The sequence below is a fragment of the Portunus trituberculatus genome, chromosome 20, assembly GCF_017591435.1.
Source record: "Portunus trituberculatus isolate SZX2019 chromosome 20, ASM1759143v1, whole genome shotgun sequence".
NCBI lineage: Eukaryota > Metazoa > Arthropoda > Malacostraca > Decapoda > Portunidae > Portunus > Portunus trituberculatus.
Window position 1 is genome coordinate 6,315,001 of NC_059274.1, and position 27,500 is coordinate 6,342,500.

At 43.5% G+C, this 27,500-nt stretch overlaps 1 protein-coding gene and 1 long non-coding RNA gene across 3 annotated transcripts in view; one reads left to right on the top strand and one right to left on the bottom strand.

The window, feature by feature from the left end:
• Positions 1-5,522, bottom strand: part of LOC123506616 — a 93,832-nt gene extending 88,310 nt beyond the window's left edge. Inside the window, exon 1 of the mRNA XM_045258862.1 lies at positions 4,623-5,522. The gene's annotated coding sequence lies outside the window, so the exon portion shown is untranslated. The remainder of the gene's footprint in view (positions 1-4,622) is intronic.
• LOC123506619 overlaps positions 1-27,500 on the top strand; it is a 110,822-nt gene that overhangs the window by 65,852 nt on the left and 17,470 nt on the right. For both annotated transcript variants that reach the window (XR_006675479.1, XR_006675480.1), the window contains exons 2-3: positions 10,916-11,071; positions 20,767-20,889. This is a non-coding gene — a long non-coding RNA (uncharacterized LOC123506619). The remainder of the gene's footprint in view (positions 1-10,915; positions 11,072-20,766; positions 20,890-27,500) is intronic.

The window sequence follows — 27,500 nt, forward strand, 5'->3', positions numbered from 1 at the left end:
TCTCTTCTCTTATTTTTTTTTACCTTCGTTCTTTTCCCCTTTAAAGACCTTTTGCTTCCCTATTGTATGTATTCCCTCTTTTCTTTCCCCTTCTTCACCTCTTGCCACTTTTATTACCCTTTTCTACTTCCTCTCTTTCGTGCTTCTCCCCTCCGCTTCGTATCTTTTTATTTTTAGTTTTCTTTTTTTTATTTTCTTGTGATGATTGATAGAGTTAGTTAAAATGTGTGATTTATTTTCTGTAATGAATAAATAAGACGATTTTGAGTTAAACAAGAAGTGACTTTGTAAATTGAATGAGCATCTATTTTTTAAAAGGTAGAATATGAGAGAGAGAGAGAGAGAGAGAGAGAGAGAGAGAGAGAGAGAGAGAGAGAGAGAGAGAGAGAGATGACACAACCAGAAGGAAAAGCAATTCGTCCGTTGCAGCTTCACTCGACTCTCTCTCTCTCTCTCTCTCTCTCTCTCTCTCTCTCTCTCTCTCTCTCTCTCTCTCTCTCTCTCTCTCTCTCTCTCTCTCTCTCTCTCTCTCTCTCTCTCTCTCTCTCTCTCTCTCTCTCTCTCTCTCTCTCTCTCTCTCTCTCTCTCTCTCTCTCTCTCTCTCTCTCTCTCTCTCTCTCTCTCTCTCTCTCTCTCTCTCTCTCTCTCTCTCTCTCTCTCTCTCTCTCTCTCTCTCTCTCTCTCTCTCTCCTGACGAAGTAATGCCCCGCCCATCGATCAGCTCGCGCCCTTTACCTACTGATGTTCCCACGGCCTTTTCCCCTCCATCCCTCCACATTCTCTCCCTATCTCCCTCCATTCTCTCCATCTGTTCCCTCTACTTCCTCCTTCTGTCTCTCCGTCCCTGACCGTGCAGCAGTCTGTCCATTTTCCCTTACAGACTAGTATGATATTTTGGAAAAGTAATCTAGGTTATATATTGCCCCCCCCCTCTCTCTCTCTCTCTCTCTCTCTCTCTCTCTCTCTCTCTCTCTCTCTCTCTCTCTCTCTCTCTCTCTCTCTCTCTCTCTCTCTCTCTCTCTCTCTCTCTCTCTCTCTCTTTTTTCTTTTTTTTTTTTTTTTTTTTTTTTTTGTGTGTGTGTGTGTGTGTGTGTGTGTGTGTGTGTGTGTACCCTCTCATTCCTCCCTATATTTATGAATGGCATGAGGGTAAACAAAATATAATGAGCATGATGTTATTTTTTCTTTCTATCCATACTTTAAAAATGAATTTCGTCTCATACATATTTTCACGTTTTTTAGAGAATTTTTTCCCCACGTGTTTTTCCCCCCTTTCGTACCTAACAGTCCTTATAAGAATACATTAACTCAACGAGGAAGCTTAATTAATCCTTTTAGCTGGAAAAAAATAACCATGTTTGTAAGGTAATTAGACGTCGCAGGTTAAAAATACTCATGATTCTATACAAACAAGAGCCAAAGGAGAGACACGTAGAAGTTTAGAACGAAATAGAGCTGAAGATATAAAAGGTAGTCGATTGGAATTCTAGTAACGAATGCACTGACTTTCTTATCTGTTTGCCTCGTGTGAAATTCTCCTGCAAACTTGGTATTGCAGGAAGGGATGAAGCAAAAGGAGGAAGAAGAGGAGGAAGGGGAAGGTGAAGAAGAAATAGATTGAGGAAGACGAGAAAAAAATACGATGGAAGGAGGAGAAGAAATGGGATAGAGGAGGAAAAATATGAGGGAGGACTGAAAAAGTAGGCAGGAGAAGACAGGAGAAATAGGAAATAGGAAGGAAGATGAACAAGAAATAGAGTGGAAAAAGAAGACGAGAAGATGTAATGTGGAGGAAGGAAAGAATAGGAAGAGGAGGAGCAGGAAGAACACAAGCAGCAGCAACAGGAGGAGGAGGAGGAGGAGGAGGAGGAGGCGGAGGAGCAGAAGCAGAATATCTCATTATCACCCACCGACTGATCCTTCTCTCTCACACAAATACATAATGGATGAGGAGGAAGAAAAGATAAGATCATTAACAAAAGAACGTAGATTTCACAGGGCCATTAACTAAAGCCTACGATCCTGATAAAATAAATAAATAAATAAATAAATAAATAATGACAAACTATTAAGGCTCAGTAAAATGTCAAAAAATACACAAAACAGAGGCGATTATCTAAGCATTTAAATTCTCTCTACTGTATTTTCAGAGAATTTAAAGACATTTTTCCTACCCACTCAATATATTTTTTTATCACTTTTTCTAGAGGAGGTGGGGGGGAATTTGGAGCCTGATGAAAGGGAGGGGTGAAGAGGTGGTGGGGGGGGGCGTGATGGGGTGTATGAAATAAATGTTTTTCTACCCATTTTTCTCGTATGTATGTTATTCATTTTTAATTACTTGACGGTATGAACGAGTGTTGCGTTTGTATGTTTGTTTATTTGGCAGTTTAATGATTAATTGCAACGTTGCAGTTTTAATGGTGCTGGTACATTCTCTCTCTCTCTCTCTCTCTCTCTCTCTCTCTCTCTCTCTCTCTCTCTCTCTCTCTCTCTCTCTCTCTCTCTCTCTCTCTCTCTCTCTCTCTCTCTCTCTCTCTCTCTCTCTCTCTCTCTCTCTCTCTCTCTCTCTCTCTCTCTCTCTCTCTCTCTCTCTCTCTCTCTCTCTCTCTCTCTCTCTCTCTCTCTCTCTCTCTCTCTCTCTCTCTCTCTCTCTCTCTCTCTCTCTCTCTCTCTCTCTCTCTCTCTCTCTCTCTCTCTCTCTCTCTCTCTCTCTCTCTCTCTCTCTCTCTCTCTCTCTCTCTCTCTCTCTCTCTCTCTCTCTCTCTCTCTCTCTCTCTCTCTCTCTCTCTCTCTCTCTCTCTCTCTCTCTCTCTCTCTCTCTCTCTCTCTCTCTCTCTCTCTCTCTCTCTCTCTCTCTCTCTCTCTCTCTCTCTCTCTCTCTCTCTCTCTCTCTCTCTCTCTCTCTCTCTCTCTCTCTCTCTCTCTCTCTCTCTCTCTCTCTCTCTCTCTCTCTCTCTCTCTCTCTCTCTCTCTCTCTCTCTCTCTCTCTCTCTCTCTCTCTCTCTCTCTCTCTCTCTCTCTCTCTCTCTCTCTCTCTCTCTCTCTCTCTCTCTCTCTCTCTCTCTCTCTCTCTCTCGACCCACGTCCCAAGAGATATAGTCAGTTCGGGGTCTTCTGACGAATGTATTGACTTCTTTATCAACTTACCTAGTGTGAAATTCTCTTAGAAACTTCCTAGCATGTATTGGAGAAAGACATGAAAGAGGGGTAAGAGGGAGAGAAGGAGAGGAAGAGAGGATGAGGAAGAGAAGGAGTAACTATAGGTGCAGGAATTACTGGAGGAAAAAGACGAGGAAGGAAGATGAGGGAGATGAGGGGAAGAAAATGTAAGAGGTGTAGGAGAAGAAAACAAAAAGGAGAGGAACAAAGTTAAGAGGAAATGGAAAAGTAACTAGAGGTGTACAAGTTTCTACAGAAGGAAGAGTAAGAAGAATTTGAAGAAAAGGAAAAGCAAAGAGATGTAAAAAGACGAGAGGAGGAGAATAGGGAAGAGTAGGAGGAGATGGAGAAGCTGTAGGTGTATGAAGTGAGGAAGAGGAAGAGGAAGAGAAGAAGAGAAGGAATAAGAAATGTAGGTGAAATTGAGTAGAAGGAGAGGAGAAGAAGTAGAGGAGAGGAGGGAAAGCTGTACAGGTGGAGCGGAGGAGTGAAGGAGTAGAGAAGGGAGAAGGGAGGAGGAAGAGGAGAAGAAGAGGGAAGAGAATTACAGTACGTGGAATGAAAGTGTAGAAGGAAGGAAGGAAGAGGAAGAGGAGGATGAGAGGAAAGAGAAGTGCAGGTGGAGTGGAGGAGTGGAGGAGTGAAGAAGAAGGGACGTTGTGTTGTGAGAATGAAGGACTCCAAATTCACGCGGTCCTTCAGGGATAGTTAATTGAAATTCGCAGGTTGGGGGATGCAAATGTAAACTGTGATTTCATGGCATAAGAAATTTCCATGAGTGAGGAATTCAGACGAGAGAGAGAGAGAGAGAGAGAGAGAGAGAGAGAGAGAGAGAGAGAGAGAGAGAGAGAGAGAGAGAGAGAGAGAGAGAGAGAGAGAGAGAGAGAGAGAGAGAGAGAGAGAGAGAGAGAGAGAGAGAGAGAGAGAGAGAGAGAGAGAGAGAGAGAGAGAGAGAGAGAGAGAGAGAGAGAGAGAGAGAGAGAGAGAGAGAGAGAGAGAGAGAGAGAGAGAGAGAGAGAGAGAGAGAGAGAGAGAGAGAGAGAGAGAGAGAGAGAGAGAGAGAGAGAGAGAGAGAGAGAGAGAGAGAGAGAGAGAGAGAGAGAGAGAGAGAGAGAGAGAGAGAGAGAGAGAGAGAGAGAGAGAGAGAGAGAGAGAGAGAGAGAGAGAGAGAGATTTTTACAATATTCCATGCGTGTGACAGTCCTGTTGGTTTATTGCTTTGTAAATAATTCAGCAAACAGCAATTACACAGCGCACGATGCATCACCATAAAGGACAAAATAAACGCAATACCACAAAGCGCTTAGGCAGTATTGATAGGGAAAGCGTGGCAGGTGTGGAGTGGGCGCCCCGTGGATATACTATTACCCATTCATGTCATATCAAGGTGTGTGTCCTGCCATGGCCCACACACACACACACACACACACACACACACACACACACACACACACACACACCTGCTCAGGGCGGTGGAGTGAAAGGAGTGGTGAGTGGTCCTGGTGGTGGCGTTGGTGGTGGTGACGGTGGGGTGATGTTTAAGTTCTATCACAACACTCATCTCGTGGTGGTGATTCCTCCCTGTAGCGTCACTGTTGCCTGTTACTCCTGTTACTCCGTCATCGCCTCTGCTTCACTGCTACCACTGCTGCTGTCACTGCTAATCCTTGCCTTGCTTACTGGTTCAAATGTCACCACTCGGCTGTCATGTACCGTGTAGTGTTTGTTTGTCACTGTTCACTCTTGTCTGTTCTTTATGCTGCCGTCCTCCGCTTCACTGTCAGTTCGTTTGTTCTCTTGCTAAATTCGGAACTTTACTTCGGTTATATTTTCTGGTATCGCCATTCTTCTCTTAATAAGAATCATATGTTTCCATACATAGAACAACGTCGTTCCTTATACTGCTGCCGTGTCTTAATAGGGAAAGTTTATATTAGTTTTATGTATATTTCCTGATACGTCCTTAGTTCATGTAAATGCTTTGTGGGAGGGAATAATCTACCACGTTAGGCGTCAGTTCCCGCGGCGTGTGGTGTTTGGCTTTGCGTGGCAGCGGCCTCGACACGCCCTTACGCAGTGCAGCCTCACACTGGTAGACTCACGATACCTGTTGCTTGTGAGGACACGTTCCGCTCCGCGCCTGTTGTCCTTTGCAAGAAACGTGAGGTGGGCAGTGTAGTGCGTTACTAACTCACGCCTCTCAGCTGTAGAGTGTCTCGAGTGCTGTCCTCTTTAGCGCTACATGATGGAACGCTGGACTGAGTGACGACGGAGCAGCGAACACAGGAGGCGGAGCAGCGCGTAGTCACCGGCAGCGTCCGTGAGAGTGACCGAGGACACACTCAGAGCCTCCTGCTGCCGCTCCCTCCTGCCGCACTCCTCCGGGGGATACCAGACGCCGCTAGATCTCCCTCCTGCCTTTCTGCGCCTACACCTCCTCCTCCTCCTCCTCCTCCTCCTCCTCCTCCTCCTCCTCCTCCTCCTCCTCCTCCTCCTCATCTTCCTCCTACTTCACTGTGCATGCTTCATTTGCCTTCGACTCGACCTTTGGTGTGTGTGTGTGTGTGTGTGTGTGTGTGTAGGAGGATAAAGTTTCTATATCTTATGAGAGAAAAGGCGGTTCGTGATTGAGTTTGCCTGGAGGAAGAGGCGAGGAGGGTGAGGAAGCGTGTGATAAGAAGGGATATTCGTGGGTGAGGAGCGGAAAGAAGGGATATAGGGGAGAGGGAAAAGGTAGCCAATTCTTGATAGCACAATAAAGGTATACACCCTCATCCTAACTTGACCTCCTCTTGTACCACTTTACCCTTCTCTATCTTCACTTCTCACCACCACCTCCTCTTCCTCTTCCTTTCTCCTCCAGCGCAAAGCCCTCTTTTCTCCTCTTCCAAAACTTATTTCTCACTCCCTCTTCTCTCCATCAATCAATTACCAAGTCGAGTATCCAGAAGTTCGCTTTCTGTTACCAGCAGGAGAGTGTGAGTGGAGGGAGACTCGTGGGGTGTCTCCCTCCCCTTTACTCGCTGCCAGGTGGCCAGAGAGATCGCCGTTGCCATGGTGACTCCGAAAATAATTTCAACCTCTTGTTTGGTGCAGTTAGCGATATATATTATTCTGTAAAGCTTGGGTGTGGCACGATAACCTGGGAACCGAGGGGACACGAGCCGAGGGAATGCCATGGGTCAGACTGCGGGCGTGAAGGGAATGTGCGTAGAACACGTGAGGGTTCGTGGGCGTGAGAGGTGAGGAGAATAGACTAGGAAGGGGACAGGTGAGCGGTGGGCGAGAGGGGAGCTACTATGGAAGTCTAGATTGTGGAGGGGTGAGGGTAGAGGGAAACATGGGAGATGGTATATGGGTCTGAATGTAAGGGAGTGGGTGTAGGGAGAACATCTGTATGGGACATGACAGGGGTGTGTAGGGGAGCATGGCAGAGGAGCATGGCAGGGATGTGTACGGAATGGAAGCTGAGGGCAACGTAGGTCAGGAGGTGGGAGGTGATGGGGCTGGGGGGAGAAAGGTGAGCGAGAGGCAACCATTTGTTTCCAGAAAAGGGCGAAGGTGAGGACCGAGGATGAAGAGAAGACCTACTGACCCGAATGACCGACTAACTGATTGACTTACTGACTCACTCACCGCCTGTCTGAACAACAATTTAGCGGCGCAATAACTTCTCACTACAAATAACTCTCCATCCCAGTCTGTTCCTTTAAACTTGGCGCGTATACTTCACCCTCTCCCTCCCTTCTGTTCTCTCTCACTTTTGCAGCACATGATTGGTGATCGCCTGCGTTAGAGAAGAAGGGGGCGTGGCCAATCCGTCAAGTTAACCTGAACCAGCTAGCTATTGAAATATTCATGAGGTTATTAACTTTGTCAGATTACCGTTTCATGTGGATGTTATTCTTTTACTGCACCATCATGTTAGAATACTTTTTTTGTAATGATTATGCATTACATTCCACTGTTGCGACCATCACCACCACCACCACTACCACCACAGCGCCATCCTTCCTTCCGCTGCCCTCGTGAGCCGCCAGATCTGCACCATTAGGGGAGCAGAGTGCCCAGGAGACCCTCCCTCCCTCACACTAGATCCAAGTCATGCATCTTCCGAATTCAAGTAAATTTAGCATGAGAAATGGTGGAGCATGAGAGGGGGCGGGCACGTGTTCTCATTGAGGGGCTTGTGTGTCGTATCCGAGGAGATTTAGCTTCACTTCTTTAGGGATACAGCGTGTCCAATGGCCTGCCCTGGGCCGCCCTCCATCTTGGGGACGCAGTGCACCTGCTGCTCCGCGCCGGAAACTAGTTCCTCTGCCCTTTACAGTTTTCATACATACGTTCCTCTTCAAGACAAAAAAGAAATGAATTCCATAAAATATTTCTTCAATGAAAAAAAAAGTAGGGAATTGTTATTACGCAAATTGGAAAGGTGTTTTTTTTTATTCATTCTTGGAAATCATTTAAGAACTATGCAGTCATTTGTCTTTTTTTTCAGTTTACTTTTTATGCAGCAGAAAACCTGATATTAATTTCGCCTACCAGATTTAGAAACGTTTTACACTAACATTTTACTACTGACGCAATTCACTTTTATGAGTGAGCAAAATGTGATACAAACAACAGGAAGTAAAACTGAAGTAAATACACCGTACATTACATTGGCCGGAGAAGACACAGGGCAGGCAGTCACCGAAGAAAATGTCGCAGGTCTATATAGGAGAGAAATAATGAGCAACAGATGCGCTTCACTCAATTCCTTTAAAGAAATAACGGCAAAGCATTAAAGGGGATCGCGCACATCACCACCAACACCACCACCACAACCACCATCACCACCACACATTCCACATTCACATCACGACCATTCACTGTGAAAGTAATGCCACCCTAGGAACGTGACAGCTTCATGGCCTTCACCACGCCAGGCACGCGCATCCACACACTGTTTTATGTAAGGTGAGTGTAGAGGTCAGTCTGTTTGTTATTGTGTAGCGTTGAATGTCAGTATGTGGATCGTCAGGAGGTGCAGAGTGAGCTACATTATCTTGGTGCTGCTTTAACGTGATGTTTCCGTTTCCTCTGATTCAGTTCTAGGAATGATATCAGCCAGGAAGTGAGAACGCATAAGAGGAGCAACCAATGCATCGGTCGGTAATAACAAGCGACTGTACAAAAGAAAGATTGAGTTATTATTTTCCTCTTCTTGTGTATGGAAATTTTGCCAGCCACGAACTGAAAACTTATAAAAAAAAGAAATTGATCAATACGTCGTTCAAATAAAAAGAGCCGGAGAAGAGATAAGACAGCATTGCACACACACACACACACACACACACACACACACACACACACACACACACACACACGCACACGGTAGCTCAGTGGTTAGAGCGCTGGCTTCACAAGCCAGAGGATCGGGGTTCGATTCCCCGGCCGGGTGGAGATATTTGGGTGTGTCTCCTTTCACGTGTAGCCCCTGTTCACCTAGCAGTGAGTAGGTACGGGATGTAAATCAAGGAGTTGTGACCTTGTTGTCCCGGTGTGTGGTGTGTGCCTGGTCTCAGGCCTATCCGAAGATCGGAAATAATGAGCTCTGAGCTCGTTCCGTAGGGTAACGTCTGGCTGTCTCGTCAGAGACTGCAGCAGATCAAACAGTGAAACACACACACACACACACACACACACACACACACACACACACGCACCACATATGCGTCGTTTCGTAAAAAATCACAAGAGAACAACAAAGCAAACACTGAGGTGATATGAATCTCCTTTTGTGTGAAAATTATACAATTCGGAGACAGAAAACACACGGAATAAAGACCACACCGATGTTTTGCTGGTAAAAATAACGGGAGACAAAAACAAGAGTCAGAGGCGGTGGCAAGGTCTCTCTTCTCTCGTTTACTTAGAAAGGGAGAAGTAAGGTCGGCGCCGGCACAAGAAGCTCCTCATATATGCAACAACCCTTGAGGGAAAAAGAAAGAAAAAAAAAAGCCGTGAAGGTCGGAGGGCATCTGTGCGTGGTGGTGGTGGTGGTGGTGGTGGTGGTGAAGCGCCTCCCGACTCTCAGCCAGGCCGGGACATTTTCCAGATTGCTTCAGAGTGAGGATCGGTCCCGTGTTACAATGAGACGCCTGGCCCATTGTAGGAGGCGGAGAGGTAGTCCTTGTCCCTCTCCGCTCAGAAGGCCCTAACATCTGTGTCGCTTCTGCTCCCTTGTTCCTGCTGTTGCCTCTGCTGTTTATGCCACTCCTGCTGCTCCTCACCTTCCTCACGCGAAAACTCAGCGACGAGGAGGACGCGCTTGCTTCTTTCAGGGGAGCTTTACGGGTACTTGCCTCTCCCTCCCCAACCCTTTGTGTTTCCTGCATAAACACACCCCGGGCTTCGGCAGGAAACAACACAAGACGACCCCGCGGCCAGCCAAGCGACGACTCTGGCCCCGCGACACCAGAACGACCCGAGCTGAGCGTGGATAGGACGTCTTGCCTTGTTTTTATTATTATTACACTCTATTTTTTCTTTGTTGATATGTTGCGGTGTGATAAAACGAGGCGCGTTGTGGTGATGAACTTGCGTTGTGTGGGGAGAGAATTAAGATTTTATGAAATTTATACAATGATTTTTTAACTTTGATAAGGGAGGGGAGGAGTTGCTATAGCATCACCAAAGCGACAACTAAACACATGCATATGCACCCTCCATCCCCTCCCCATCCCTTCTACATGTTAACATTGCTTGTCTCTATTTATAGTCCACACCTCTCGTCTCAGCGACTCCCACGTGGAAGTCCCTTCTCATGCTCAATAATTTTCTCGGAAGCTCCCACACAGTGCCTCTCTTAGCTATAGAGAGTCTGGCTCTTCTCACTCTTCACTGGAAATCTTGACGCATATCTTTATATCGTACTGTGGTTCGTATTCTAAAATATTTTCGCGTTTGATTTCGATTTTGTAGAGGCGCCAGTGAAGGTTGCTGCGGTTTTCAAAATTGTTTTCATAATTCTAAAGACACGTTGCCAAGGATTCCACATCAATAATGGAGGAAGTACTGTGTAAACTTGACTAGTTACATCCTTGGCCCTTTATTTTATTTATGATAAGAGAATGAAGCGTCCAACAACCACACATGTTTCTTGTTTTTTTTTTTACTTTTGTGCATTTAGTTAACCCTCATGGTGATGACACGTACTGCGCTATGAAACTCGTCTTTGCTTGTCATTGATCAATATCCTTAAATCGATAACTTATTTCTTTTCATTTATCGCTGATAGTATTTACTGAACCATCAAACACGTAGTATTACCATTATTCTTATTATGATATGTTCCAGCATTAAAAATTAAGCATTATCCAGTCATATACTTCCAACAGCGTCAACTCATCATTGTGACATTAATAACCCTTCAATCTTTATATATTTCAGTGGTAAAAAGAAAACCTGACTGTTCGCTTTCATCTCCCATCATTGAGTGACACGATATTAATAAGGGACGAAGGAAGTATTACCCGATCACTCATTTCAAGCTCATTGACGCAAATGTCGTTTCATTATTCAATTTAACTCCATTAATGAATTAACGCAAATCTTCTATTCCTCCTCGCCTCACCGCGCCGTTCCTTTCCAAACCTCATGACACCAATGGTCACTAAAGATGTGTGATATGAAAGCCTGTGTCTTCTATAGCGAAGTCTTGCTATTTTCACCAGGATCCATAATTCATCAGACAGTATTCCACCAGGTATTTACTGCGCTGCCTGGCCCGCCCTTCCCGCCCCTCTAGCCTGCAGCACAGACCACCGCCGCAGTAAAGTGAAGGGACAAGCAGAGGGTCGGGATATATATATGCAAGTGCCCCTTCGACCTTGCCTCCAGCCACCCCTCATGACTTAGCCAGGTACGCACGTTTTCTTCTTTATTCCTGACATACACACGCACACGCACACACACACACACACACACACACACACACACACACACACACACACACACACACACACACACACACACACACCAATATATTTAATGCATCCTCGGGGGAAGGATTTAGATTAAGCCACCACGAATATGCACTGCGGTACGGTTATACATTTATACATTTTTTAGGTGTACTTTATACATTTCAAGATCCCCCGGCATTATTCACAGATGGGGTTAGGACGCGGGTGTATTTTCCTTTACTTTTCTTCCCGTGCCGTGAGCCATTAAGTGACATTCATTAAACTGCAGTAAGAGTTGAATTTTTATGCGGAATACAATTAAGAAAACTTTATGAGAGAGAGAGAGAGAGAGAGAGAGAGAGAGAGAGAGAGAGAGAGAGAGAGAGAGAGAGAGAGAGAGAGAGAGAGAGAGAGAGAGAGAGAGAGAGAGAGAGAGAGAGAGAGAGAGAGAGAGAGAGAGAGAGAGAGAGAGAGAGAGAGAGAGAAGAGAGAGAGAGAGAGAGACAAATGAGTGTAAATTGCAATAAAAATAAATAGTAATAAATAATATATATATATATATATATATATATATATATATATATATATATATATATATATATATATATATATATATATATATATATATATATATATATATATATATATATATATATATATATATATATATATATTTATTTATTTATTTATTTACACACACACACACACACACACACACACACACACACACACACACACACAAACATACTGAACCTAAATTAGTTTTGTATTGGATGTACAAATTGCAGAAATGAAAACTCTCTCTCTCTCTCTCTCTCTCTCTCTCTCTCTCTCTCTCTCTCTCTCTCTCTCTCTCTCTCTCTCTCTCTCTCTCTCTCTCTCTCTCTCTCTCTCTCTCTCTCATAGAAGTGGTTACAAGGGAGAAATTATGATTATTATTATTATTATCATTATTATTATTATTATTATTATTATTATTATTATTATTATTATTATTAGTAGTAGTAGTAGTAGTAGTAGTAGTAGTAACAGTAATAGTAATAGTAGTACCAGTAGTAGTAGTATATAGTAGGAATATTAGTGGCAGTAGAGTAGTAGCAGTGATGGTGGTACTAGTAGTGATAGCAGCAGCAGTAGTGTGAGCAGTGTGAGCAGTAGGGAGCGATATCCTAGTAGCGGTATGATGGGTTTACCTGCAGCGCGGCGGTAATCAGTAGCAGGTGAAGTAGGTGTGGGGGTGGCGTTGTGATTTCAGGCCTGCACTCATCCCGCGGCTCCGCTAACGACGCTGGCGAGGCATTTACATAGGCCTGCATATTCATGAGGCCTGGCTTACATACCGTGTGTGTGTGTGTGTGTGTGTGTGTGTGTGTGTGTGTGTGTGTGTGTGTGTGAAATATACATGCTAACATAAACCTACACTCATACTCGATGTAGGCACACACACACACACACACACACACACACACACACACACACACACACACACACACACACACACACACACACACACACACACACACACACACACACACACACACACACACACACACACACACAGAGAAAGAATGAAGAAATAAAAAAAAAACCGGATTATTTTATTAGTAATGAGAATCAGAACAAAATAAACACTTTCGCTTAACTGTATAAAGAAATTCCTCTTAAAAAGATATAATTACATTAAAATAACCACAGCAACAATATATAAAGCGTGTAAAAACTGCTTCCTCCTCCACAGTAAAGTAAATTAATTGCCTCCTTTATGTTGCTGTAAATACATAAGCCTCAGCGCCATAACTTTTTCCCATTCACAGGACTTGTTTACAAATTAATTTAGCCACCTGTGCACCCAAGGCCTTTCCGTCCCTTATAGAAAACGGACGTCATAGGTTTACTGAATGATAGATGACATTTTTTTATGTTTGTCTTTCCAGAGAGAGAGAGAGAGAGAGAGAGAGAGAGCCTTCCTTTCTTTTCTCCTGAGTGAAAACTTAAGAGTAAGAGAGCCTTCCTTTCTTTTCTCCTGCACTTTTGAAAACTTAACGACCTCACTATATATTATTTCATTCCCTGGAAACCAACTTAATTTTTCAACCTTGTCGCTTGTAACACAATTCTCTCTCTCTCTCTCTCTCTCTCTCTCTCTCTCTCTCTCTCTCTCTCTCTCTCTCTCTCTCTCTCTCTCTCTCTCTCTCTCTCTTTTCGTTGGTAAGAGAACGAAAAATGGAAACAACGAATGTATATTTTTATTTTCTGGTTTTAAAAACACCATCTTTTAACAAACACAACGATGAAAGGGAGACCAACAAGAAAGGCGAGCAAGGAAAACAAGCAAGATGAGCATTCCCACCATCACCAAGACTACCAACATTGAAAAAAAAAAAATTGATAAGTCAGCCGGGTAATCGACAACAAAATAAAATGAAAGAGAGAAAAAGGGAAAGGAAATAGTGAGAGCAACAAGAAATACGTATATAATATCTAAAGCGAAGAGATGAAAGACCTGCAGATGACAGAGACACGATAGGAAGGAGACGGAAAGGAGAGGAAGAAAAATTGGATGGGTGGCGCTGGTACTGAGAGAAGAATAGCAGGGGGACAACCCAGGGCGAGCCTCAGGACATCAGATATTGAAAAGGATAATGGATGCCTTTTTGTGAACCCAGAAAGCTTAATAATGACGGTTATCCTCCAAATGTGTTTTGAAAGGGTGTTTATTTAACTTATAGCTGGAATGAAGCAAAGTAAGTAAGAATGACAAAACTATTTCCTTTTATCAATTCAGTACGTTATCATAGACTAATTTCAAGATGGTGTACTGGTTATTCGTGGCTTTAAGGGTGTTTTTTTTTCACAATTCTACGGATAGTTCAGGTAATATTTCGCATCCTTGATTTATAACAGTAGTGAAGTAAAACGATTATAGTAACAATAGTATTTTTAAACATTTTTGTCTTATCGAAACTACTTTTAACAGCGTGTAGTAGTAGACATTGGGATTTTCAATGGGTGTATCTATTAATCTCTAGAAAATATTATGCATACTTTATAAAAATCATCGAGTACTCCCATTATTGGTATTTTTAAGATTGGTTTTTTTTTCGGAATCGAGGGACAGTTTGACAAAATTCTGCATGATTAATCAAAAGAAAAAAAATTAGAAACCTGGGTTATCATTCTGTGGTGTTTAAAAGTCGATTTTTCCAGAGGCTAAAGCACTTCATTTATACGGACCTAATAAATGTACCGTATAAAGTGATTCGTCCTGTTTGAATGCTGATTGAAAGTTAAAGAAAAGATGCCATTCCAAGAGGGTCGCCTGGCGGTGTCTGGCAGCTCTGGAATCACTTGCCGCTCAAGAAAAAGAGGGAAAGTGAGGAGGAAAGAAAATGTACCGGAGCATGAAGCAGTCAACAAGATTATGATGGGCCTGTCAACACATCATTTTGCTCTACCTAGAAATGGTGTGTGTGTGTGTGTGTGTGTGTGTGTGTGTGTGTGTGTGTGTGTGTGTGTGTGTGTGTGTGGTGTGTGTGTGTGTGTGTGTGTGTGTGTGGAGCGAGCTCAGAGCTCATAGACCGATGTGTGTGTGTGTGTGTGTGACCACAACATACTCCACACACCAAGTGTGAGGTGTGTGTGTCGTGGTACATCCTGTACCTATTTGTGCTAGGTGTGTGTGTGTGTGTGTGTGAGGATTGCCCATGTGTGTGTGTGTGTGTGTGTGTGTGTGTGTGTGTGTGTGTGTGTGTGTGTGTGTGTGTGTGTGTGTGTGTGTGTGTGTGTGTGTGTGTGTGTGTGTGTGTGTGTGTGTGTGTGTGTGTGTGTGTGTGTGTGTGTGTGTGTGTGTTCACCTCAGTCGTCTGCTGGTCACCCAGCCAGTCTTCCCATTACGGAGCGAGCTCAGAGCTCATAGACCGATCTTCGGTAGGACTGAGACCACAACACACTCCACACACCAGGAAAGCAGGCCACAACCCTCGAGTTACATCTCGTACCTATTTACTGCCAGGTGAACAGGGGCTACACATTAAGAGGATTGCCCATTTGCCTCGCCGCCTCTGGGACTCGAACCCGGACCCTCTCGAGTGAGTCGAGCGTGCTAACTACACTGTGTGTGTGTGTGTGTGTGTGTGTGTGTGTGTGTGTGTGTGTGTGTGTGTGTGTGTGTGTGTGTGTGTGTGTGTGTGTGTGTGTGTGTGACACCCAAATATCTCCACCCGGCCGGGAATTGTCCTCTCGAGTTGACGAGACAGCCAGACGTTACCCTACGGAACGAGCTCAGAGCTCATTATTTCCGATCTTCGGATAGGACTGAGACCAGGCACACACACACCAGGACAACAAGGTCACAACTCCTCGATTTACATCTCGTACCTACTCACTGCTAGGTGAACAGGGGCTACACGTGAAAGGAGTGTGTGTGTGTGTGTGTGTGTGTGTGTGTGTGTGTGTGTGTGTGTGTGTTCGAGGAGACGTGAGCAGAGCAGCATCACCACTGTGGCCGTAGCTACATAAAAATGAGTGAAGAACTATAACACAAACACTTGTCAGAAAAGAATATATACATTGTTAATTGAAATTGAATGTTTGTCCGTGAGTCGCTTTCCTTTACAGTTTGCCGGACGAATTTTTTCTTCCCCCACGCTTTTCCTTTTTTTCCCATTTATATGTGAATGTGTGAAGGCCCTTGACCCGAAATCATTCACTCGAAAAACAAAGAAATAGAGAAATACACAGCAGGCAAGAAGGTCAGACGCCAAGCAACATAAAAACTCAAGGAAAACAATACGAAAAATAATAACACAAGAGACAATACAAAAGCACCTGTGGAGGGATACAAAACTGCAGGAAAGTGAAAAAAGAGACCATGTTTGTATTTTGTGGGAGACTGAATGCGTTACACTGGTAAGCGATGCCGGGGTGAACCAAGGCGGCGCGGGAGACAGATGGGGTGAGAGGCAAATAAGCAGGCGGGCAACTGACGAATAGGTGGTGGTTGCCCTCTTGCCCGTCCGAACAGAGACGCAAAGCAAACATTTTCTTCTCCCCGCTGAGTCATGAGTATCGTTCATCGTGGCGTTTATTATGTAGCGTGCTCGGTTTGCTGATAGTAGTAGTAGTGGAAATAGTAGTACCAGTAGCAGCAGTAGTAGTAGTAGTAGTAGTAGTTGTAGCAGTAGTTGTAGTAGAAGTGATAATAGTAGTACTTTTTTGTAGTAGTTATAGTTCCATGTCATTATTGTTCTTGCTCCTTTCATTGTTCTTATTGTCGTTTTCGTTGTTTAGTTGTTATTGTCGTTGCTTCCCCCGCGCTCCTCTTCCTCTCTTTAACCTTCCTTGATCTGAGCTTATCCTGGAGGAGCCGTTCACGAATAGCAAGGCCTCCTTCCTGACTCTTGGCTCCTTTAAAGTAATAAAGAGGCTTGAAGGTGCTAATCCTCCACCGCACCCTGATCTCGGCTGAGTAACAAGGTGTGTTTCGTACCCTTAGGAACGCAGATATTGGGTGCAGCAGAGCAGGAGGTGGTGGTGGTGGTGGTGGTGATGATGTGGATGGTGTGGGTAGCGGTTCCGGGAATACAGATGAGGAGGATAGTAAATTAAATGAAAATAGACACAAAAGATAAGTGAGGTTGAAAACAATGTAGAATTATGAAGCTGTTGTAGTTCTAGAAAAAGAAGTGAACAGGAAAGGAAAGTGAAATAGAGATGATAGAAAATGAATTAGATACTGAATTAAGTGGAACCCGAAATTGTGGAAAGAGAAAATAAGTTTATTGTGATTGTAGAAAGATAAAGGTTAAGGTCAAGAATAAAGAGAAGATAGTAGGAATTGTAGGAAAAATTGAGGTGGAAAGGAGTGGAAATAGATATGGTGGTGGAGATGATGGAGGTGCGATGTGAAGGTAAAAATTGAATATGGGAAGAGACTAAAAGAGAAGAAAAGGGGAACAAAGATCAGAAATGAAATATGGAAGACGGAGAAGTGACGATGCGAGATGAAAAATGTAAAAGTGGAAACAGGGAGATGAAAGACACGGAAATGCGGAGTGAATTTGTGAAAATGAAAAGATAGATGTGTAAACCCTGAGAGATGGATAAAAGACGGAAAGCAAAGGAACAATTATGATTAAAAGGTAAGAATTGGAAGCGAATAGCGAAATGGAGAAGAAAAATAAATGAACGCAAAGACAAAGTAAAATTGAATGAGAGTAAAAAATGGGATTTATTCAACTGAAGGATTAAAAAAGGTTCTCCTCCTCCTGTTCCTCCTCCTCCTCCTCTCCCTCTTCTTCCTTCTCCTCCTCCGTTACATCAGTGAGTAGAAAAACCGAAGACCCAAAATGTCAGAGCGACTTGGACAAATAGTTCGCCACGTTTGCATATCATTAATTTCTCTCATTATATGCGTCGTGGAAGCGAAAGTAGAGTAAAGGTTGATAGGTTTTCTGAAAGGATTGAGTGCACGTGTACACCTCAGATTTTTGGTGTGCTGGGTGGGTTTCGCCTGGCTGTAATGTGCTACCTAATGAAGAGTGTGTGTGTGTGTGTGTGTGTGTGTGTGTGTGTGTGTGTGTGTGTGTGTGTGTGTGTGTGTGTGTGTGTGTGTGTGTGTGTGTGTGTGTGTGTGTGTGTTCTTTTTGTTCTCATCCTTTTCGTTCTCCATCTTCTCTTTCTCCCACTCCTCCTCCTCGTCCTCCTCATCCTCGTCTTCTTCCTCTTCCTCTTCTTCGTCCTCCTCCTCCTCCCTTTTCAATTCGTTAATTAGGTTACTTACTTTCATTGACTGTTAGTTATCTATTGGTTTGTTAGTCTGTGTGTTAGTCAGTCATTTAGTTACTGTCATTTAACTTTACCTAAAAAAGAAAAAAACAATAAATCCAATAAAAAAACAATAAATAAAAAAAACAAGTCACATCAGCTGGAATAAAGGACCGAGAGAAGAAGAGAAGAACTAAAAGGTCAATCTTCCACACTGTATAAGTTTGCTATATTCTTTGAGCTCTTTGGGTTACTGCCGTGTGGATCTTTCTCTTCAAATTCTTCTCCCTCAAATTCATTGTAAACAGAAGAAGAGAATTTCCATTAAAAAATATTATGAGTTGGAAAGAGAGAGAGAGAGAGAGAGAGAGAGAGAGAAGGGGTGGGTCCAGAGTAGTGGTGGTGGTGGTGGGGTGAGGGATTAACAAGAGAGACAGATTCACTTCCAGAGGGATTCCAGGAGCAGCGTCCAGCCAGGCTCAGGGTAAGAGTGTAGAGACGGTGTGGGAGGAAGCAAGGAGAGAGAGAGAGAGAGAGAGAGAGAGAGAGAGAGAGAGAGAGAGAGAGAGAGAGAGAGAGAGAGAGAGAGAGAGAGAGAGAGAGAGAGAGAGAGAGAGAGAGAGAGAGAGAGAGAGAGAGAGAGAGAGAGAGAGAGAGAGAGAGAGAGAGAGAGAGAGAGAGAGAGAGAGAGAGAGAGAGAGAGAGAGAGAGAGAGAGAGAGAGAGAGAGAGAGAGAGAGAGAGAGAGAGAGAGAGAGAGAGAGAGAGAGAGAGAGAGAGAGAGAGAGAGAAGAAGTGGGGCAGATTGTTTGGGACTGAAAATATACCTGAAGGAGAAAAAAATGAAGTTAATGCATTGGTAAATAACATAAATCCAGAGAGAGAGAGAGAGAGAGAGAGAGAGAGAGAGAGAGAGAGTGGCTAGAGGCTGGAGTTACAAGAGCGAGAACCTTATATCTGTACCTGGTAATGAAAGCTTCTGCAGCAGACGGAGACGGTGAGATAAACTCTTTGCTGTGACTAATTAAAGAAGACAGACGATGAACACCTGCATATTGTCCTTATTTCCTATTTTTTCTTTATTTTCCTTGTCTTTCTATTTCCTGTGTGTTGTGTGCTTTCTGTTTTCTGCTCTGACTTTTCTGCCATTTGTCATTATTCACTTTGCATTTGTTTCATGATTTTTCTGTGTCTCATCTTAATTTCCCTCGTATTTTTGTGTATCTCATTCCATGCATTTGCTTCATTTCCTATTTTGTGTATACTGTTCCCATTTCATCTCCTCCTCCTCCTCCTCCTCCTCTGCTACACTTCCTCCTCCACTTCCTCCTCCAGTTCCTCCTTCTGCTCCTCCTCCATTGGTTAGGTTGAGGCTACAAATTATCCTCACACGTCCCTAGATAAAGGCAGGAATTATCACTCTCCTTTGGGCTCCCTACAGGATGACGGATGGTGAGCGCAGTGAACCATTAAATTTGCATCTTAATTATTACCATTTCAGTTTTCGTTTTTGGATTTATGTTTTATTTTATGACCGGCCAGTAGCGACAGCCAAATAAAGAGAATAAATAAAGTAAAAAGAAAGAAAAGGAAAGGGGGAAAAAAATGGTTGGAAAACAGTATATTTTACGTGTTTTATTATTTCACTTTTTTTTTTTTTTTTTTTTTTTTGCTGGGGGCAGGGGTTGTTGCGGGGTATGCTTGGAACGTAATTGATTTCGGACAAGAGCGAAATTGGGTTAGGAAACAGAAAAAAAATGGTGCTCCGAAATATTTAATTCATTTTGTTTTGTTTTGTTTTTTTGTTAGTAAGATATTCCTTTCGCACATTCTCTCTCTCTCTCTCTCTCTCTCTCTCTCTCTCTCTCTCTCTCTCTCTCTCTCTCTCTCTCTCTCTCTCTCTCTCTCTCTCTCTCTCTCTCTCTCTCTCTCTCTCTCTCTCTCTCTCTCTCTCTCTCTCTCTCTCTCTCTCTCTCTCTCTCTCTCTCTCTCTCTCTCTCTCTCTCTCTCTCTCTCTCTCTCTCTCTCTCTCTCTCTCTCTCTCTCTCTCTCTCTCTCTCTCTCTCTCTCTCTCTCTCTCTCTCTCTCTCTCTCTCTCTCTCTCTCTCTCTCTCTCTCTCTCTCTCTCTCTCTCTCTCTCTCTCTCTCTCTACTTAAGAAAAGTAAGGAAATTGAAGAATAAAAATTAATCTAGACGTTATTTTGTTTCTACTAAGGTGATGTTTGTGTCACGTGTGTGTGTGTGTGTGTGTGTGTGTGTGTGTGTGTGTGTGTGGTGTGTGGTGTGTGTGTGTGTGTGTGTGTGTGTGTGTGTGTGAAAATATTGCGCACACACACACACACACACACACACACACACACACACACACACACACACACACACACACACACGATCCTCAATTAAAACCTAAGCACATAATTGCACACATGCTAGATGAATAAAAGTACACACACACACACACACACACACACACACACACACACACACACACACACACACACACACACACACACACACACACACAGTACAAGCCGTGTAAATTTCCAGCCCAACATAAACCTGTCTGTTTTACCCAGTGGTGGCATTTGCATATAGCACTGCGCTGAAGAGAGAGAGAGAGAGAGAGAGAGAGAGAGAGAGAGAGAGAGAGAGAGAAATAAACAAATACATATGTAGAAATAGGAAAGGCAACGGAAGGCACGCAACATATAATTAATAGAGTTACAATATGTTTTTTTTTTTGTGTAGGGGAAGAAAGAGAGAGAGGAGGAGTAAGAGGAAGGAAGCTTGACGTTGAGGGGTTAAGGGACTGGAAGGGGGAAGAAATAAGATGACGAGGAGGAGTGTAGAGGACTGACGTAACAAATATCTTCTCTGTCTCCTGCAGAAAAAGATGATTTAATTATGGGGGGAAGAAAACTCGTTCATCATACCGCCTGTGACGCCGCTGTAGGGGAGGATCACCTGCTGTGTGGAGGCTGTGACCTGTTGTGGTGATGCGCCTTGTCTTGTGAGTGCCTTGTGATCTGTTTTTCGTGCAGTTTTTAGCTTATGTAGGTAAATGTTTATTGTTCTATCGTAGTTAACCTTTTGATTAAGTCTGTAGGTGCTCCGTTCTGTGTTGCAGGATTACGTGAGAGAGAGAGAGAGAGAGAGAGGTTGTTTTTGTTGCATATTCTCGTGTTTCTCTTCAATTAATTTCCTCTCTCTCTCTCTCTCTCTCTCTCTCTCTCTCTCTCTCTCTCTCTCTCTCTCTCTCTCTCTCTCTCTCTCTCTCTCTCTCTCTCTCTCTCTCTCTCTCTCTCTCTCTCTCTCTCTCTCTCTCTTCATCATTCCTTACATAGCTGTTTTCCTTTCATCTTCTCTTTCTTGTCTTTCTTATCAGTATTTTGTCCCCTCTCACCTCTGACCCTCCGTTCCTCATGCACTATAAAGTAACGACCCACAGCCTGTAGATGAATCATATAAAAAAAAAAACCAAGATGAATGGTTCGTATTTGCAGAGAAACTAACACATTACTACCAAGATCTAAACATTTACCACTAGCTCACGGTTGTATGACAGACTAAAGACAAAAGATACCTATAGAAGAATATATTATAGTGCTCTCTCTCTCTCTCTCTCTCTCTCTCTCTCTCTCTCTCTCTCTCGTAATCCTGCAACGCATCTGAACGTAGCACAAACTTAATCAAAAGGTCAAATACAGCTGAACAATAAACATTTACCCACTTCCCATCTCTCTCTCTCTCTCTCTCTCTCTCTCTCTCTCTCTCTCTCTCTCTCTCTCTCTGGAAATACCGCAGACGCATCCCTCACCACCTCTCCGCAATGCACCTGGACAAGAGGCGGAGTGGAGGCATTATGGGTACAGTCGCTCCACACGGTGTCCAAGGCGCGCCCGATGGCCACTCGTTTAAAGGGGATGGCAAAAGGAGGAGGTGGGGTAAGAGGAAGAGGGTTAGGAGAGGGTTAGGAGAGGGAGGAGGCGCGGTAAGGAAGGTAGGTGAGGATGGGGGGAGGTAAGGAGGATGTAAAGGTAAAAGGAAAAGAAAATGAGATGGGGAAGGATGAGGACGAGAAGCGGGGAAAGAAAGAGTTGAGTACGACGGGAAGAAGAGGAGAGGAAAATGAGATGAGGGAGATGAGGAAGAATCATACACTCGTGGCGTGATAGAAATGTGCCGAGAATATTTATAACAGATCGAGTAATATTCAGTGTATGTACGTGCGTGTGTAATGTCAAGGGTGAGTCTTACGATACCAGTACACTCCTCTTAATATTTTTCACAGTTACATTTCCTTTATTCTTGTTATTAACTAAACAGTACAAGGAGTAAGTTGAACCGTATTTTTTAAACCGTTGTGAGTAATTACTTATTAAAGACTCTAGTTGAAGGCTACACGGGTTTTCAATGGGTACGGTTCCAGTGAGAAGTTGATAAGATCTTTACATTATTACTTGGAAAAATTGTCATGAAAATTTAAGACCATTTTTTCTTCTATCAGAAACATCATAATATGTTCATCATTATTTATCTCCAGCCTCTTAATCAGCACCATTTTTCATCCACAATATGGAAAGACATTCCTCGGAGGACCAGTTTCCTCCTATCACAAGAATTGAAATAGTTTTCCTCTTTTTAAGAGAATAAAAAAAATATCCTCATTTTTTATTTCCTGCCTCTTAATCACTTAATATGAAAAGACATTCCTCGTAAGCACATTTCAATCAATCACAAGAATCAAACACATTTTTCATCTATTTTCCTCTTCCTTCTCTCCTGTCTCATAACCAACACCACTTCCCGCTCACAGTGTAAAGCAGGATTCATAAACTCATTTTCCTCCTCTCACTAGCATCAAAAAACTGTCCGCCACGATTAATCTTCACCAATCAGAACCTCATATCCTCCTGCTGCTTCTGCTCCTGCTCCTCCTCCTGCTCTTTCGGCCGCAGTATCGCCCCGTCAACGCACGCGAACTCCCCTCCCCCACAAGGGTTTGAAAGTCGGCACTCTGCTTTAGCGTTTCCTCGTGCATCGCCGGGCCAGTGTTCTGAAAATGGTTGGGCATAAACGTGAGTGCTTGCCGGCGTGTCTGGAAGAAATTGTGATGCAGCATTAATATTCCTGCCTCGCCGGGGCCCATCCCTCACCGGCACACACACGAGATACTTGAAGAATATTCCTCTCTCTACCGCAGAAAGAGGTGATTTCCCAAGACCTCTCTCTCTCCTCTCTCTCTCTCTCTCTCTCTCTCTCTCTCTCTCTCTCTCTCTCTCGCTCTCTCTCTCTCTCTCTCTCTCTCTCTCTCTCTCTCTGTCTCTCTCTCTCTCTCTCTCTCTCTCTCTCTCTCTCTCTCTCTCTCTCTCTCTCTCTCTCTCTCTCTCTCTCTCTCTCTCTCTCTCTCTCTCTCTCTCTCTCTCTCTCTCTCTCTCTCTCTCTCTCTCTCTCTCTCTCTCTCTCTCTCTCTCTTCCACCATATGCATCTCTCTTCCCTTTTTCCTTCCTTTTCCCTGCCTCCCTTCTTCCCTCCTTTCCTTTCTGTTTTTATCCTCTCTCTTCCTGTCTTCTTAAAATGTCCGTGCCTCCAAAACATCTCTAAATTTGTCTTCAGGCTGCAAAGTTTTCCCTCGTCACTTTTTTTCTTTCCTTACATTCACACACACACACACACACACACACACACACACACACACACACACACACACACACACACACAGGGAACACATTTAAATTCTTCATACAGGGTTTTACAAATACAATAACTGCTGGTATGGGGAAACGTAGCGCAATACCGGAAGTAAAAAAAAAATAGTTTGGGAGAAAAGTAAATAGAAAAAAGAAAACGAAAAAAAAAGAGGGACGCGAGATGTAGTGACGAAATGTTAGTTATAAACCCGATGTGTGGTTATAATTAACTTGTTTTGCTGTTTTTTCGTTTTCTTTTTTTTTTTTTCGTTTTCTCTCTCTCTCTCTCTCTCTCTCTCTCTCTCTCTCTCTCTCTCTCTCTCTCTCTCTCTCTCTCTCTCTCTCTCTCTCTCTCTCTCTCTCTCTCTCTCTCTCTCTCTCTCTCTCTCTCTCTCTCTCTCTCTCTCTCTCTCTCTCTCTCTCTCTCTCTCTCTCTCTCTCTCTCTCTCTCTCTCTCTCTCTCTCTCTCTCTCTCTCTCTCTCTCTCTCTCTCTCTCTCTCTCTCTCTCTCTCTCTCTCTCTCTCTCTCTCTCTCTCTCTCTCTCTCTCTCTCTCTCTCTCTCTCTCTCTCTCTCTCTCTCTCTCTCTCTCTCATTAAACACATACCCTTCACAAACAAGATTAGTTCCACCTTCCAAGAAATCATATACTCGTACAGACATTCCTTATTCCCTTTCCCTCCTCTTCTTTCCTCCTTCCTATCTTTCATCTCTCCCTCTCCCTCCCTCTCCCTTCCTCTCCTTTGATGGCGGTTACTTCTCGACCCGGTGTGATGAGATCTGCACATCAAAGAGGTATGTATGGGTCTTGTGAATATTGAAATCTGGCTTTTAATTAGAAGTTCTCGAGGCATTCAGTTTTAATATTTACTGGCTATCCTTCTCACCTTCACCACCACCACCACCACTACTAAGAAAGACGTAATAATGATGGTGATGTTGGTAGTAGTTGTTGTTGTTGTTGTCGTGGTGGTGGTGATCGTGTCTGTCAGAAACGTGAGGGTGATTAATGGTGGTGATGGTGGTTGTGGTGTGGCTAGCCTGTGATTGTGTGTGATCGAGTGTCCCGGCCAATTTATGACAGAGATTTATGTTTTTCTCGAATTTCCTCTCTCATTTTTCTTCTCCCAGCGTCTCTTTCCCTTCCTACTTTTTCCTCTTTCCTCTTCTTTCATTTTTCGTTCTTCTCTACTCTCTCTCTCTCTCTCTCTCTCTCTCTCTCTCTCTCTCTCTCTCTCTCTCTCTCTCTCTCTCTCTCTCTCTCTCTCTCTCTCTCTCTCTCTCTCTCTCTCTCTCTCTCTCTCTCTCTCTCTCTCTCTCTCTCTCTCTCTCTCTCTCTCTCTCTCTCTCTCTCTCTCTCTCTCTCTCTCTCTTCAAGGCATTAGGAAAATTGGGTAGAAGAGAGAGAGAGAGAGAGAGAGAGAGAGAGAGAGAGACAAACATTATACATTAAAAAAAATTATCTTTCCATTCTCTCCGTTTTTAATTCTAGTTTTTTTTGCTCAATAGCATCCCACAAAAAATGACATCTTTTAACTTTTCAGTCCTCATCATTCGTCATTATCTTCATCATACAATCATCATCACTATTCCACCCTTTGAGTTAAAAAATTTACATCATTAACTTACTCCTCTTATAATCAGCATATTTTTATTTTGGCTCTCTTTTTTTCCCCGTTCGTATTAAGTGGATTCATGTGGATTTTGAGGGTAAGTCTCATTATATCCACCTGAGGTCTAATTAAGTTACCTGAAAAATGGTTCAAAAATACCTGAAGTTAATTTGGTGGTATTAGTTTTATTTAACAACTTTTCATTGGATATTTTTTGGGGGTTGGATAGGGAAAGGGCGGGATTGGTAGGAGGGGAAAAGGAAGAGGGGGAGAAGGGAGTATATGATTAATATAGAGAATAAAAATATAAGTATACATAGGGTTTTATTTAGTTGTGTAATTGCTACTCTCTCTCTCTCTCTCTCTCTCTCTCTCTCTCTCTCTCTCTCTCTCTCTCTCTCTCTCTCTCTCTCTCTCCAAATCTCTTAATCCTTTCTCCTCTTCCTCTCAATTTTCTCCTTGCGCAATATTCGTTCTGTTTCTTCTTCATTTATTTTACTGTGTGTTCTCTTTCCACCTTCCCTACACGAACTCACTGACACACGCACACACACGCACACGCACACACACACACACACAGTACAGTTGTATGAAATATAAATTCCTGTTACTGAAAAAAGAGAAGGAAACAAACACAGTCAAGCCTTTATTTCTTCTAGGCACACAGTATCAAGCATAAAATAATAACTAAAGGTATTATTCTACACCAGCTGTCTGCATGGGAGGGATTTTTCGAGGAGATCGGCTAAAGGACCTAAGACTCCTGGAATCCGCATTTAAACTTGAAAAGCGAAGAACAAACTTTTTTTCCTCTCGAACCCACGAATGTCTGGTTAGTCAGGCTCGCTAAAGCTCTTCCTTGCCCTCAGCCACCCAGCTTATCGGGGAGGACAGGAAGGAGAAGGGAGCTGGTGATAGGACAAAAGGTACCTCTCTCTAATCTGTAGTCACTGTTAGATCAGGTGTTATTAGGTTAGGTTAAGTTAGTTTGATACGACAATAAGTTTCAGTCATCAGTAGGTAATTTTTTTTTTCATTTATTTTTTTTCGTGGTTCAATATTTCTCTCTCTCTCTCTCTCTCTCTCTCTCTCTCTCTCTCTCTCTCTCTCTCTCTCTCTCTCTCTCTCTCTCTCTCTCTCTCTCTCTCTCTCTCTCTCTCTCTCTCTCTCTCTCTCTCTCTCTCTCTCTCTCTCTCTCTCTCTCTCTCTCTCTCTCTCTCTCTCTGTCTCTCTCTCTCTCTGTCTCTCTCTCTCTCTCTCTCTCTCTCTCTCTCTCTCTCTCTCTCTCTCTCTCTCTCTCTCTCTCTCTCACTCACACACACACACACACACACACACACACACACACACACACACACACACACACACACACACACACACACACACACACACACACACACACAGTTTCTTGTTAATCTTTCACATGAACCATAAGAAAAAAAACTTTGAACATAAAGACTACTTTCAGATGCCACAGAGATCATTAGCTGGTTTCTAAGAGAGTTTCTCCTGTAAATAATGTAGAAATCTCGTTAATCTGTCACATGGACCGGATATAAAAACAGCAGCTATAAAAAATGACGTCACTTCAATTAGAGTCTTTTGAGTGGAGTTGAGGTTCAGGCAGGGATGTTTCAGAATAGACCTCTCCTTTTCAGTGTTACCGCCGTGACCTCACCGTAGTCTCCCTCGCCCCGATATTGGCCGGGATCAAGTTTGCATAACACTTAATTTCACTTCCATCTGGTCCCTTCCGCTGTGATATTGGCGCAGGAGGGGCGTGTGGGATCCATAATTCGTCTGTATTTCAATGTCTAGACGGTCTCGAGAGTTTGTTTTGATTGCCGGTACTTGCTAAAGCTGGTGTGGCCGGCTTGTCTGTGCTGCTGCTGATGATGATTATAAACATAGCGATAGCAAAGGCGATGATGATGATGATGATGATGATGATGGACAGGGAGCCAGAGACAAAAACGACTGTAATAGAAATGACAATTTTTTTACTACATAATGATAAAAATTACAACCACAATGATAAATGTAATAACAGCAACAATAAAGAGAGAGAGAGAGAAAGAGAGAGAGAGAGAGAGAGAAAGTTGTGCTAAGTTAGTTTAGGTTAAGTTGATTTATTTGGTGTGTGTGTGTGTGTGTGTGTGTGTGTGTGTGTGTGTGTGTCACTGTTTGATCTGCTGCAGTCTCTGACGAGACAGCCAGACGTTACCCTACGGAACGAGCTCAGAGCTCATTATTTCCGATCTTCGGATAGGCCTGAGACCAGGCACACACCACACACCGGGACAACAAGGTCACAACTC